Here is a 15,309-nt window from a genome sequence, read left to right as displayed (position 1 = left end):
GCTGGTATTGTAAAAAATCTGTATTTTATTCCAGTGATCTTCCGCTATGTGGGGCCATGGCCTAAAAGTGTTTTATTTTAGACTCGAGGATGGTAATTACTAAGTCATATAGAGTTTAGATCATGATAACTTATAACCAATATTAAAAACTGTGAGCTACAAATTCTAGTACAAAAGTTTTATTACCTTATTACCACTGGGTCATTCCCATGTGCCTTAAAGGGAATGTGTGAGCAGTAAATAAACCTAATCCCAGTACTTTGTAGAAGTAGTTCACCACTTTCCAAATATATCTCTTTTATTCAGCTTTGAAGTCCCATTTACATGTAAATTACTCTTCTACTTTTATGCAAAAAAACAAAACCAACACGCCCCATAATGGAAAAGTGATTCCAGGGCTTGTCTTAGCCTACCAGGGTTTCCGTCTCAGTTCTGAATTCCGCTGATTCCCATATGAATAGCATGGTGATTTAAGTGAAAATGGGGCTTCAAAGCAGGATAACATATTTGGAAATTGTAGAATCATCTCTACAAAGTACTTGGATTAGGTTTATAACCAATTTACTGCTGATAGACTCTCTTTAAGCTGGGTATACACATTCAATTTTAGACCGCTGAAGCGGCATAAACTAAAGTTGGTCCCAAATCGGTTTTGTTGTTTTTTTCAGCCATCTGTCAGCTGTAAACCATTGTGTATAGCTAGACTGAGATATCTGTGAACAATTTGTGTATTGAGTATATGTATTTTCCAAAATGTAGGCTGTTTAAAAATCTTGTAGGTTGGTTTTGTATCATAAATGTATATTTTTATGTCACATTTGCGCCCATGCAAAAAACTGCATAGAAAAATGAATCATTAAAAAATCTTTTTAATATGAATAGTTGTAACTAGTAGATTAATAGTCTTTAATTTATTAAAATGTAAAAAAAAAAATCACAAAACTGATTTATAAAGTTGACTTTAGTTCGTGTGTGTCACTTCCTTTACATTGTCAGAGTTTAATATGGTAAAGACTTTGGAGCAAATTGATTAAGATTGGCGTTTTATGCAGAATGTGGTGGCCGAGGCGAAGATCGGGGCTTGAGTCACACAATCACCTTGCGCCAAATGTGCGCCTCACTGTCATCCCTCTACTAGGGAAAAGTGGTGTAAGAGGAATGATAAATTGTTCCCCAAGTGTTTGGATAAATTGAACATTCATTGGAGCACTCGTTGATACTTGTGTGTTTAGAAAAGGCATCTATACAAATCAATGAAGGTTCATTTCAGACCAAAGACAGCAGTCTGAAATGTAATGTGTATGGTCAGCGTCATACAAAGCTGTAACTTGAAGATCCTGACCCCCAATTTACAATGTAAATAGAGCCCCCTGATGTTATTTATAACACTGCTGTCTTCTTATGTGATGGGGGGATCTTGTGCCTCTGAAAAACACCATGGTCTGGGTACAACTACTATCTAAGCACCCCCAAGAGTTACATTAGACCTTAATAGACCTCTAGACCTATCACCTATTTCGGCTTAGATCCCAGTATTTAGTGCTATGTCTCTATACATAGTCCTAACATGCGACTTCTCTCTCCAGCTGTTACTCTGTAGTCTGGGTAGAAGGGTCTTCATTCAAACGCTGACAATATTCTTACCAGTAATTATCTTTTTATAACCTACGATTTATGAGCAGCGACATTGGTTTATGGTCGGACACATAGCAACAAGACATTTTATTGTGAAGATCTGAGCTGCACATGCATGGAATTGCAATGACACTGCACATGTGAACTCTGATCTGCAATAAAGACAATAAAATACACTAATCATTACTTCTTACAGTGTCGGCTTGGAATGAAACATAAAATCCCAATGGGTATGAAGACACCATGTTCTCATTTTATGCTTAATCAACATATTTTCAAGAGCCCATATGTAAATGTGACTACAGTATTGCCCTTTCTAAGCTCTATGATCTTCCATCTGCCCACATATACATATACAATCATATACACACTTCAAACTATAAAGGTGTTGACTCTTGAAAGGTACCTGGTTCTCTATACAATCCACAGGCGGACTTTTATTGTAATGCTATATTTTTCCCTGCAAAAACTGTTGCAAGAAAAATGGTTGACCAGAGTTTCCAGGGCATCTTACCTTGGAAATAAAAAATGATGAGCCCATAATAGATTGACATCAACCAAACTCCAGGTGTCAGTAGAACCACCTAATATATATGAGGACACGGTCATGTTGGGTAGACAAGGACTGAGCTATGCCAAATTTCTATTTGTTTTCAAGCAGATAGTTCGCCACCAAAGATGTTCGGTAGCGACTTCCTCCTCTATACCCATAGAGAACAGAGCTGAGCATGCATGTGTATCTAGAGATTCAGGAGATATACAGTTAGGGCCAGAAATATTTGGACAGTGACACAATTTTCGCGAGTTGGGCTCTGCATGCCACCACATTGGTTTTGAAATGAAACCTCTACAACAGAATTCAAGTGCAGATTGTAACGTTTAATTTGAGGGGTTGAACAAAAATATCTGATAGAAAATGTAGGAATTGTACACATTTCTTTACAAACACTCCACATTTTAGGAGCTCAAAAGTAATTGGACAAATAAACATAACCCAAACAAAATATATATTTTTTTCAATATTTTGTTGCGAATCCTTTGGAGGCAATCACTGCCTTAAGTCTGGAACCCATGGACATCACCAAACGCTGGGTTTCCTCCTTCTTAATGCTTTGCCAGGCCTTTACAGCCGCAGCCTTCAGGTCTTGCTTGTTTGTGGGTCTTTCCGCCTTAAGTCTGGATTTGAGCAAGTGAAATGCATGCTCAATTGGGTTAAGATCTGGTGATTGACTTGGCCATTGCAGAATGTTCCATTTTTTTGCACTCATGAACTCCTGGGTAGCTTTGGCTGTATGCTTGGGGTCATTGTACATCTGTACTATGAAGCACCATCCGATCAACTTGGCAGCATTTGGCTGAATCTGGGCTGAAAGTATATCCCGGTACACTTCAGAATTCATCCGGCTACTCTTGTCTGCTGTTATGTCATCAATAAACACAAGTGACCCAGTGCCATTGAAAGCCATGCATGCCCATGCCATCACGCTGCCTCCACCATGTTTTACAGAGGATGTGGTGTGCCTTGGATCATGTGCCGTTCCCTTTCTTCTCCAAACTTTTTTCTTCCCATCATTCCTATACAGGTTGATCTTTGTCTCATCTGTCCATAGAATACTTTTCCAGAACTGAGCTGGCTTCTTGAGGTGTTTTTCAGCAAATTTAACTCTGGCCTGTCTATTTTTGGAATTGATGAATGGTTTGCATCTAGATGTGAACCCTTTGTATTTACTTTCATGGAGTCTTCTCTTTACTGTTGACTTAGAGACAGATACACCTACTTCACTGAGAGTGTTCTGGACTTCAGTTGATGTTGTGAACGGGTTCTTCTTGACCAAAGAAAGTATGCGACGATCATCCACCACTGTTGTCATCCGTGGACGCCCAGGCCTTTTTGAGTTCCCAAGCTCACCAGTCAATTCCTTTTTTCTTAGAATGTACCCGACTGTTGATTTTGCTACTCCAAGCATGTCTGCTATCTCTCTGATGGATTTTTTCTTTTTTTTCAGCCTCAGGATGTTCTGCTTCACCTCAATTGAGAGTTCCTTTGAGCGCATGTTGTCTGGTCACAGCAACAGCTTCCAAATGCAAAACCACACACCTGGAATCAACCCCAGACCTTTTAACTACTTCATTGATTATAGGTTTACGAGGGAGACACCTTCAGAGTTAATTGCAGCCCTTAGAGTCCATTGTCCAATTACTTTTGGTCCCTTGAAAAAGAGGAGGCTATGCATTACAGAGCTATGATTCCTAAACCCTTTCTCCGATTTGGATGTGGAAACTCTCATATTGCAGCTGGGAGTGTGCACTTTCAGCCCATATTATATATATAATTGTATTTCTGAATATGTTTTAGTAAACAGCTAAAATAACAAAACTTGTGTCACTGTCCAAATATTTCTGGCCCTAACTGTAGCTGTCTGCTGATCCAGCATTTGACTGGCAGCTATCTAATGTTTATGGCCCAACTTAGAGACGGTAAATCCATTCATAAAGGGGTTATCTTCACGAGACACTCTCTTTAAGGAAGAAAACTGGCAATTGTTGGATGTTATTAGTGATTTGTGTCTTATAAAATCATTAAGACTATATCAGTAAGAGGTGTAGAACTAAGGAGTGCAAATATAGCAAACAATACCAGACCTAGGAACCACAGGTGCCCTAAATGCTTCTCTACAACATAAGAAGACACTAGTATATAAAAAGGAAATAGTAAGAGGGGGTCCCATTACATATTTACTGTAGTGTTGGGGCCTGGAGCTTCATGTTAGGCCTCAGTCACACAACAGCGGTGAAGTACCGTATATACTCAAGTATAAGCCGACCCGAATATAAGCCGAGGCACCTAATTTTACCACAAAAAAACTGGGAAAACTTATTGACTCGAGTATAAGCCTAGGGGGGAAATGCAGCAGCTACTGGAATATTTCAAAAAATAAAATGGTCATAGTTTTTGGGTGCAGTAGTTGCTGGGGCTGGGGAAGGGGAGGGGGTGTTTTGGTTGTCTGTCTGCCCCTTCCCTGAGCTTGAGGACTGTTTTTTTTCCCCCACTTGTAATTCAGTCTGGCTGGATATAGGGAATCTGCAGTGCTCCTATTAACCCCTTCCCGACGGAACAGGAGCACTGCAGATACCCTATATTCAGTAGACCGGGCACTTTCAGACACAAGGATACCTAATGTGTATGTGTTTCACAGTCATTTTCTACTTTTATATGTTTTCTAGGGAGTGATTTAGAACTTTTATTTACTTTATTTTTTTTTTAATTTCTTTTTAAAGCTTCCTTTTTTCACTATTTTATGGGAGATTCTATACATTACTATTGCAGCTGGTCATAGACCCCCCCCTCCCAAAAAAAAATATTTATTTTTTTTTTGCTTGACTCGAGTATAAGCCGAGGGGGAAGGGGGTCCATCACAAAAACTGTGCTGAAAAACTCGGCTTATACTTGAGTATATAGTTCTTTTTTTATGGCCCGGTGTAAACCTGAGGGGAATTAGTTTTCACTGAGTCTATTGAAGGAACCATGAAAATGTTCCAAGAAATATGATGTTGTATTTTTTCTTGGATCATTTACATGTAATACAACGACTTTATGAAGTAAAATATTATCTAGCGCTGTGGGGACATAAAGCTCTCACTTTCAAGTAACAGTGTCTGTAACAGGAGAAATACATATTCTTCTTCAAGAAATTATAAAACAAAGTTTACTATTGTCATTGTACTATTACTATTATTATCATATATATATTATATAATATCTATTATACAGCTGCATATAGATATCCTAATCCCGACTGTGTTTTCAACCAGTTATATCTGGAAATAACTTAGATAGTACTGTAACCTTAGTGTCACATGAATGAAGAGACTCTCACACCAAAAGCAAGTTTGTTCATTTTATAATGTCCGAGATATAACTGTTTGAAGTGACCCTCCCCTCCCCTTCTTATACAAGATACAAATGTGCTTTATTAGCATTACCAAAGAAAAACATTTGGTGTTGCCAAAGCAAAGAGGGGGTTGGGGGTGGTGGAGGGGGGTGGGTACGGGATTCGTGGGTTGGAGGTTTGAGTGTCCTTAGGGTCTCATCGTTCTTGTTTGGGGCGTGTAGGTATCGGTGGGTGTGGGGTAGACGGGTGATGGGGGGACTTAGTGGTCTTTTGGGTGGTGGATGGGGGGTTTAATAGTCCATGGGGGGTGGGGGGGTTTGATAGTCCATGTGTCTCATCTTCCTCTTAGTTAGTGGAAGCTGGACACGTATTGGACCTAGATCTCCACAGTCTTATCTACATATTACACAGCCCCTTACTCCTGTACACCAATACACAGTAACATTCAGTGAGAGGCAGAAACAGCTCTCAATACAGAAACAAAATTGCCGGATTTAACAGAAAGGATCCAATTTTATTTTTTTTTTAACTGGACACAAAGTCCTGCATGTTCAACAACAAAAAAAAATGGTTTCCCTGCAGATGGATTTTTTTTTTACTTGTCTTATGGAAAGAAAGATCCTGCATGTAGGACTTTTTCTTATATTAGAAAAGTAACCACCATGTTATTTACATGAGGCATTGGGAATGGACAGAGGGAACTCTGCCTGTGTCCTTCTCTCTCCAGATGACGGATGATAGCAAAGGACAATCACAACAGTAGTGTGAACATCCCATACACTGTTCAAATTCCAGTAATCTGCAATCTGTTTGTGTGAATGGCTAGTTTCAAGTCACAAATTCCCATTGGGATTGAGGTCTACGGATAGAACATCAACGTTGCTGACTTAGGCAATCTGTATACCTTGACTTTGGATTGTTGTCAAGCATTTTGCTTGAAAATATTTTTTCTCTGAATTTTTCCATCAAGATTATAGCTTGCATTTTGCTGCAGGAGAGCACCCCTCACATGATATTGCCACCAGTCTATTATACCTAAGATAATGTTATATTTTACCATCAATTCTATAATTACTTGTTTTGTATGTATCTCCTATTTAGTCCTAGAAGAAAATACTACCTTCAGCGTTGTCCTAGGTCTCTTGGGACATCCTTACTAATGTCTGGTCGCCCCGTTATTGAGGGCAGTCTGCTTTATGTAGAGTAAAGCTGTATACAGATATTTATTGTCTAAAAACTATATTTATACTATATTCACCTTGACAACCTACAGAGACCTCTGTTTCACATATTAAGAGAAATATAAGGCCAAGTTCGCAGTATTGTAAACTTTCTAGATAAATTCTGCAACGAAAATAAGGTAAATGCATGTGAGCCAAGTCTAAAGCCAATACAGTGATTATTACAGTGATCAACTGTAAGGGTCTGTTCACACGGCGGATAATGAAGAGGAATTCCTCTTCATTTTCTGCCGACGGTATTTTCTCTGCAGTCTAGCTGCGACGGGATGCCGATGCAGTGCAGAATCTACTTTGGATTTGGGGGTGAAATCTGCCCCCAAATCCATGGCAAATTCCTCCAGGTGAATAGACCCTTAGATAGCGCAAAATTTTAGACAAGTTAATTTTCAAATGCCCCAGATTTATGACAGATACTGGATGATAAATCTGGTGCAGCTTTAGATTATTAGTTGACTTAGCTTGTGATAAATTTGTGGTACATATTTGCCAATTCTGGTGAAAATTAGGACAGTTTTTGGTGCAACTGGAGGCTGAATCTTGGCAGTAATGTTTAGCTTAGTAAATTTGCCCTGATTTGTTTAACTAACACAATGAATTTAGAAATACATTATTACATTGATAGTAATGCACCCTTAATAAAGTGTCAAAAACACTTAGTCAACAGTGACGTATTTCTGTTACGCCGCTAAAAGTCCATACTTTTTATAAGTACTATACAGGTTACAAGGAAGAACAGGGATCTGTATTGTGGACAGTATAACATCAGAATTGGTGTGCCCATCTTTGGTCATTCCGAGACATGTTTTCTTCAATTGAATGAACATTCCTCTCTGAATTTCTGGAAAATGCACAATAGTATCGAGTCAGGTTCATTTACCATATAGCTCTTACAGCTGACATCCGGAATAGCAACCTCAATACACCGGAGAGGAAGGATGTGAAATCCAGGATACAAAGCAATGAATGAATTGTCACAGGCATATTACTAGCATAGAACAAATACAGCTACGCAAAAACCTGGTAAACATCCTGACATGAGTAAAAACTCAATAGCGCTGCCACAAAATAACACTGAACAGTAAATAGGTATTTCTACTGTTCTAGTCACTGGTTTCCATCGGCGGCCTTTCAGCTGTTGGGAAACTACAACTCCCAGAAAGTCCAGATAGTCACATCTGAAAGTCAAATACAGTATATCAGTGCAAGGAATGTTATTAGTTAGCTCTTCATGTCCTTGTCTTAGTAATTGGCATGTGACATTCATAATGGGTGGTTACCATAGTTTAGTGTAGAGCCACCCCCCTCCGCTGCATAAAAAATCACAGTGCTCAGCACTCCAAGCTTCCCCAGCATGGATATATTACAGGATACATGTGCACGACATTACAATATAACACATGTACTGCCAATGTGGGCAGCTGCAAAGGGGACCAATAGGTCGGTGGGCCCTATCACTTCAACAGCAGCTTTCTACTGTCTATTAGATTGAAAGTAAATGTAAAGTGAATGAGCTTAATGGCTAATAATTGCTGCTGGATAGTTAGAAAGACACAGCTGGGTTCTCTGTGCTTAGATATTGGAAACCAAGGGGCCCATAACTGTCCTTGCACAAAGGCCCTCTGTGTCTGTGTCAGGGCCCCCACTATTCTTCTGCTATCTATAATACTGGTGTCTTCTTGTGCTATAGTGAGGCCTGTAGGCCCCGTGACGTTCTAGGGTCTGGTAGCGTTTAATATCTCCGAACCCCCTATAGCTTTGCCTGGATGTACATAGTGGCTACACAGTAGATCAATGATTTTTCATGCTGATGACTCATCCATAGCATAGGACATCAGTATGGGATCTGTGGGGTCCAACATCCAGATCCTGCACATTCCAGCTGATGAATCCTACGGGGAGAAACAGGGTTCAGGGCGCATTCATCTTGCGGGTCGGTAGTATGTTGTTTACTTTGATATCATGTTTCACCTTTTATGGGTTCATGCCTATTTTGTGTTTTCTATGCTTATGCATGTGTATGCACAACCGTGTAGTTTTCTATATTGCACATTGTACTAAACCGCTTTCGGGTTTATCCATTTATACAATGTACTATAATTGGCATATTAGTGTACACATGCACATAGCATAGTTTATTATATACAGACAATACTTTGCGTGTGCACACATCTAGCACTTTGTACGACTTCTAAGCACTTTTGTGTTATTGTTTGAATATTTGCAGAGCACTTTACATTTTGTTTGTCTGTATTTGTTTGCTTGGTAGAGCGTCTGCATTGCTCTGTGTTGTGCTACCTCTATAATTGTTGCTTTATTTATTAATGAAATATGAATTTTATGATCTATCTTTACTCTGAGTTTCCTACTGTGTTTTAAGATTTATTCACTGCACCTTATGATGTTATGGAATATTTTGCTTTTTGTCCTCGTGTTGCTTTACAGTCCAGTCCAGCTGTTACAGGTCTGTATGGCCAGGTGCCACAGGCAGCTAGTAGATGTGGAACATGTGCAGCACCTCTCTTATTTGAGTAATAGGATCGGCATTGCAATTCCCCAGGACTACCGCTGTACAGTGGACAGGGTCCCTGCGTTGCGCCTATTACTTAAATAGGAGCGACGCTGCATGCACTCCCCATCCACTTCAGCAACTTCTGGTGCTAAGATTGCTGGAACAACTGACCTGTTCAGGGATCGGGGGTCAGACCCCCACAGATGACTTATTGATGACATCCTGTGAACAGGTCATGAACATGAAAATTCAATTTGGGTCTGGAAAAAAAAATCCCTTTAACTACTGACCATTAATGAATGTTCCCTGTTCCTGTGCCAACATGACCATATGCCTTTTGCTATGTTGATAGGATGATGATTTGCTTATATTGAGCAGAATTTTCGCAGGCCTGTAACTTCAAGTACTGAAAAAGTGTCAAAGGTTAAAGACACAGAGAAGGAAGTTATTAGATGAATCCCCTTCATATTCAACCTTGTGTCACTACTGAGGTTGCTCAATATGGAGACAATGGCATATCGGCTTCTTGCTTCACTTCCAAAGGCAAGAGACCCATTCTGAGTTTTGCTGAGGGTTTCTATTACATCTAGCCATGACTGAATGCATACTTTCCTGCAATAACTGAAATAGTGAAGTGATATTGAGAACTTTTATAGCTAATATAGCAAATGGTCCTCAATAACCACTGCCATATCATTTCGATCCACGCTAATGTTCTGCATGCTATTTCTGACCAGAGCGCAGTGGCTTCACATATTTGCACTATACTTTGTATAATAACGGAAAGTGAATTGGAGACATAGAGAAGACATGGATAATATGAATGGATGAATTACCATCTAAATGGCTAAGTACTATATTATCAATATCTTTCCACTGATACATGAATATCTTGTATTACCTAAATAATGCTTTCAGCTCATTTGCAATGTATTGAAAAAAGCCTCACTGTTCTGAGCAGACAATGAGCGCAAAGGCAGTCAGTGCTTATCATCCCTTTACTGGAAGGTTTCCATTTATTGGCTTTGTGGTAATGTACAATGATCAGTGCTATAGCTATAGAGATCATACAGGCTCCAGTCCAATCTCGGCCTTGGAGTTTGAGGGGACTTAAAGAACCCTGGACCACATAAGAAGACACCAGTATTATAACTTAACACATGGTAGTTGGGAAGTCTGGAGATATAATTTGTATTTGGGTCTAAGAGTCTCAATTCTTCCTCCGAGAATGACAAAACCTATTCTTTCAGGATTCAGATGTATTCAACAGCAAGGATAGTGTAGTCTTCAGGGCTATTCTTGTTAGAAACACCAAAAATACACCATTAAGTCAACAGCAAAAAAAGGAAACTAATAGAGAAGGCTTACACATGTAAAACATTCCAAAAAATTCTTCTGTGTGTTATACATTGGAAGAATGGTCCGCCATAAGCAACAGAACATGGCAGACGTGTGTAGTTCAGCTGAGGACAGCGAACCATTTCCCACCGGAGAGATAATAATACATTTTATTTATATAGCGCCAACATATTCCGCAACGCTGTACAATTTGTAGCGTTCAAATACAGACAGATACATAACAAAGAACGTCATTTCACACAATGGGACTGAGGGCCCTGCTCGCAAGAGCTTACAATCTATGAGATCACATCCAGGACAGACAGTAGCGCTGCTGCTCTTTGTGAACCATTTTTGGGTATACATTTTAAACAACGGTCAACTGAAATGGTCAACATCTGCCATTGTAGATGTGTTTTATCTTGTGTATGGTCATTCGAGTCGGACTAGGGGGTGCTTAGGGCCCATGAGTAAAATTAATGGGGGCCCACTATACATCTACATGCAAATATTCGCTGACACCCTTTTACAAATTGCACCAACACATTTTTTCAGTAGTACTTTACTGCCTAGTCTTTGCCTTGGACTCTTTCTGTCCTGGGGGCCCTTTCTGCAGTCTGATGACAATCTCTAGCCGTGAGTCTATGAGCAGGAGACATGCTCACATAGTAGCAGACCTCAGACAGCATTAGGGTAGTGATTGGTGTCCATGCAATGATGTCAAGAGGGTGGGGCCAGAATAAGAATGACAGTGGTCTGCCTGCATTTACATCTAATTAAGATAGATAGTAATCTACCCAGTTTAATATTAATAAATATTTTTTTATTGTAAAGGTACAGCTTTACAATAAAAAATAAACATTAAAAACTTAAGCCCTAGCCCTTAAAAAAATAAATCCGTGTGTTGCATACATTGCAGAACACTATAAATAAGAAGTAAAGAGAGACTATATGTGTGTGTGTGTGTATATATATATATATATATATACATAGGCTGGTTGAGATGCTGTACACTATATGTCAGTGTACAGTGCTGCACAGTCGCTCATGCAGGGGGTGGGGGATGGGTGCCTTCCCTGGCTTTAGGGACCACAAAGAGATTGACTTGCTCACTTTTGGGTCATTCTGAGCATGATGGCCGACATAAGTCATCATCTGCATTTCTAGTTTGGTAAGAGGGCTGAACACCAGCTTATTCATTGTAAATGAATATTAGAATGTGTTGTTGCACCTAGCAGACACTGCAAAAATATTGTCAGCACTTCTTAATTTATATACTGTATACTATCTATCTATCTATCTATCTATCTATCTATCTATCTATCTATCTATCTACTTCATATATACTGTATATATATATGTGAAGATGGAATGAGAGAGAGAAAAAGAGAGAGGGATTGTGCATGCTGTCTGACACAACTACATAAGGTATATATATATTTTTTAGAAAGATTTGCAAGGGACAAAGGAACTTGCATAGAAAGCACAATAACATATTTGCTCATGTCCTTTAAGATCCTCTCTTTGCAGAGAAACAATTAAATATTTACCAAGTCCATTTGCGCCTCCCTTAAGCTTTTAACTTCCATTAGGTATACGTATCATTAGAAATGTGATCAGTCAAATCTCTTTAAAGATGTTAGGCTAGACAACAGACTGCAAGGAAAGCGGTCATGTAGTGTTAGCATAAATCGGGTCCATTCAGACCTGAAACCCCGTAGATTCAATGGCAAATGCAAACTAAGCACACGTATACCGTTAAGGAAGTCTATGAAGCTGTGTTGGGGCCCCTGGAAACTGGGGGGCCATTCTACATTGGTCTTGTTTGTATTTAGATGGATTTTGAGAACTTGTACTGGTGTAACTGTTGCAAAGTTAGCAAAACATGGAGCAGGTACAAGGACCTCCTGTTGCATGACGTTAGGAGAATGCTGGGGGCAAGCAACCACTGTAGGGGTGTAGAGTTTTATTCTTGGGTTTCTTCCCATATAGGGTGTACTATATTGTTTATGTTGGAGAGTGGTTTTCCAGGCATCAGCATGCACAGCAAGCAGGCCAGGTTATTGTATATGACACCTACAAGAGAGCACTATCCCTTTCACAAAAGCTGATCCATCTGAATATCTTCTATGAATACAATGCAATTTCACAATATTCATTTTAACCTATACTGGTTAAATATTGGCTGAATATTTCACTATATATAAAATAAGTGCACAGTATTAACCAGGCGAGAATATGAGCACTCTGCAGAGTACTAGTTCTTTAGACTTTATATCCACCTTTGACTTCCAAACCAGAGCAATAAATCTAATCTTATCTTCCCCTCAAATAAAAAAGTAGAAATAATCTGCTATTTCCATGCCATAAATACATAAAAATACATAAGCGAGCAAAGATCAGGCCAGAGACAGAGGAATACACTTTACATAGTATCATGGATTGTGAGAACTTGTTAGCAGTGTTGGTGCGGTGTCATCTAGGACACTGATAGATCGATGGGAAAAGTTCAGCACACCCTGGAACGCCATCAAACAGTGATAGTGACCGAGCTGACGCATCACCTCTACACCTTACAGAATCCACCTCCTTTAAAGGAGGTCAAAGTAGCCATAAGGCCGATTACATATCACTCTTGGCCAAGAGTTCCCACTAGCGTACTCTTAGGTCATGTGATATAGGCTACCAATAGTAAGATAGCAAGGGCATGAACTGCAGGGAGTCATATAGGACTAAAGTAGGATGGATATTGGGGTTTGTAGTCTGTAACCATGAAAACACTTAGTTCTGCATAGATATCATAGGAAGATGGTTTTTATCAAGTCTATTTCCAAAGCTGCTTCTTTTTTTGTAGGTTTTTGCAGGTTTGCATTGTGCCAATAACAAAAATGTGACTAAAGTTAGCATGCCATGACTAGATGAACCTTGGGGAATCATTAGTAACACTTAATAATACATAAGATTTCATGGGTTTGTCACTATGTATCACAAAGACCAGGGCAGGATGGACTCCCTGATACTGGGATATCAACTGGTCACTGTTTAATGATATGTTATACTATGATATGTTATACTATGAAAATGCAGTTTCAGAAAGACCTCATACCATTACTAGACGTTGCTAACAATTTCAGGATTGCAAGAATAGTTTGCAAAACTTTGACCAATGCACTTTTTGCATTAGCGGTGACTAGGAGAAAAGTGTATTCATATGTAATACATTCCCACTGATCAGAATGAATAGACTCACAAATATGCAGATTATCAGTCATTCCTGGCCAGATTAGATGAATTATCATAAAGTATATAGTGTTTCTTAAAAAAACAAAAAACAAAAAACTGAAATAGACTAAATAGATGGTTGGACAATGGATGCAGATCTATCTCTGCATGTATACAAGGGCTGAATTACATGTATATTGAACAGATAGATAGATAGATAGATAGATAGATAGATAGAATCTATATCTGCATGTATACAAGGACTGAATCACATGTATATTGAAGAGATGGATGGATGGATGGATGGATAGATAGATAGATAGATAGATAGATAGATAGATAGATAGATAGAAGATAGATACATGTTGAGACATACTATATGTGTAACTTGTGCAATCACACAGGAGCACGGTACTTATAGTGCACCCACTTTCTACTATTATATCACATGCAAGGGACTGAGCTAATAAATGCCATAGCTCATAATGTGTAATGGATTGCATAGAAATATAATAGGGTGCTCTAAATTGAACTATTCAAGAACAAGGGACCCATTTACTGTTTTTGAATGGGGACTCTTTGCTGTATATGTCTCTTCCTAGATAGATAAATGATGGATGGATGGATGGATAGATAGATAGATAGATAGATAGATAGATAGATAGATAGATAGATATGTGCATTGTAAGAGGACAGTCTATAGAAAGCTCAATTTTGAGTAGGCCTCTAGCAATACAATACTTTTATTGTGTCGTCTTTATACATAGAGCACTAAGCCACACATATGCCAGAACTGAATTTGTTACATACAAGAAAAGAGTCACATCAAACCACAGATAGCAAATGTCATAATATAGTATATACCAAATATCCTGCTCAGCTCTGCTACATCTGCACTTAAACAAGCATTGTGTTTCTATCAGACACAAGTCTTAAAGGTACAGCTTTACAATAAAAAACCTAAATATTAAAAAAGTTTCATTAACAACTTAAGTCCTAGTCCTTAAAAAATAAATCTGTATGTTGCACACATTGCAGAACACTGTAAAAAAAAAAAAAAAAAAAAAAAAAAAAAACAAGTAAAGATTTTTCAAACTCCATACAATGCAATGAAAGAAATTCTACTTTGTGCTCCCGGAAAGAGGAAGTAACTTTATTTCTCTACTTGAACTATGGACCCATTTCTCTTAGTTTCTGCAGAATTATTGCAAATGTGCACATACCTGTCTACTGGAGAGAAAGTGTATTCACAGGCTGAACTGTCAGGGAAATTAAGATGTAGCCCCTCTAATGTAAAGAAGACTCCCAGGAGCCTTTGAGACCAGGTTACTGGAGCAGAATCTGTGTGTGTGCTCACTGGGAGCTGTCCATGGTGTCTGGCAAGTGTGCTCAGTGACTGGCAGCCCTTACAGCTGAGCACTGCCCTATAGTCACCACACCTATTTCCTTAAGTATCTGACACTGGATCACC

The 15,309-nt window shown here is 38.9% G+C and overlaps 1 protein-coding gene across 2 annotated transcripts in view; it reads right to left on the bottom strand.

Annotated features, from left to right (window-relative positions):
* The window catches only part of MYO1A (myosin IA), a 60,216-nt gene extending 45,011 nt beyond the window's left edge, over positions 1 to 15,205 (bottom strand). For both annotated transcript variants that reach the window (XM_075262875.1, XM_075262876.1), the window contains exon 1: positions 15,062 to 15,205. The gene's annotated coding sequence lies outside the window, so the exon portion shown is untranslated. The remainder of the gene's footprint in view (positions 1 to 15,061) is intronic.
* Positions 15,206 to 15,309: the final 104 nt, after the last annotated feature.

This window comes from Leptodactylus fuscus, chromosome 2 (genome assembly GCF_031893055.1).
Source record: "Leptodactylus fuscus isolate aLepFus1 chromosome 2, aLepFus1.hap2, whole genome shotgun sequence".
Classification (NCBI taxonomy): Eukaryota; Metazoa; Chordata; class Amphibia; order Anura; family Leptodactylidae; genus Leptodactylus; species Leptodactylus fuscus.
The sequence above is the reverse complement of the archived record's forward strand: the minus strand, read 5'-3'. Positions and strand labels throughout refer to the sequence as shown.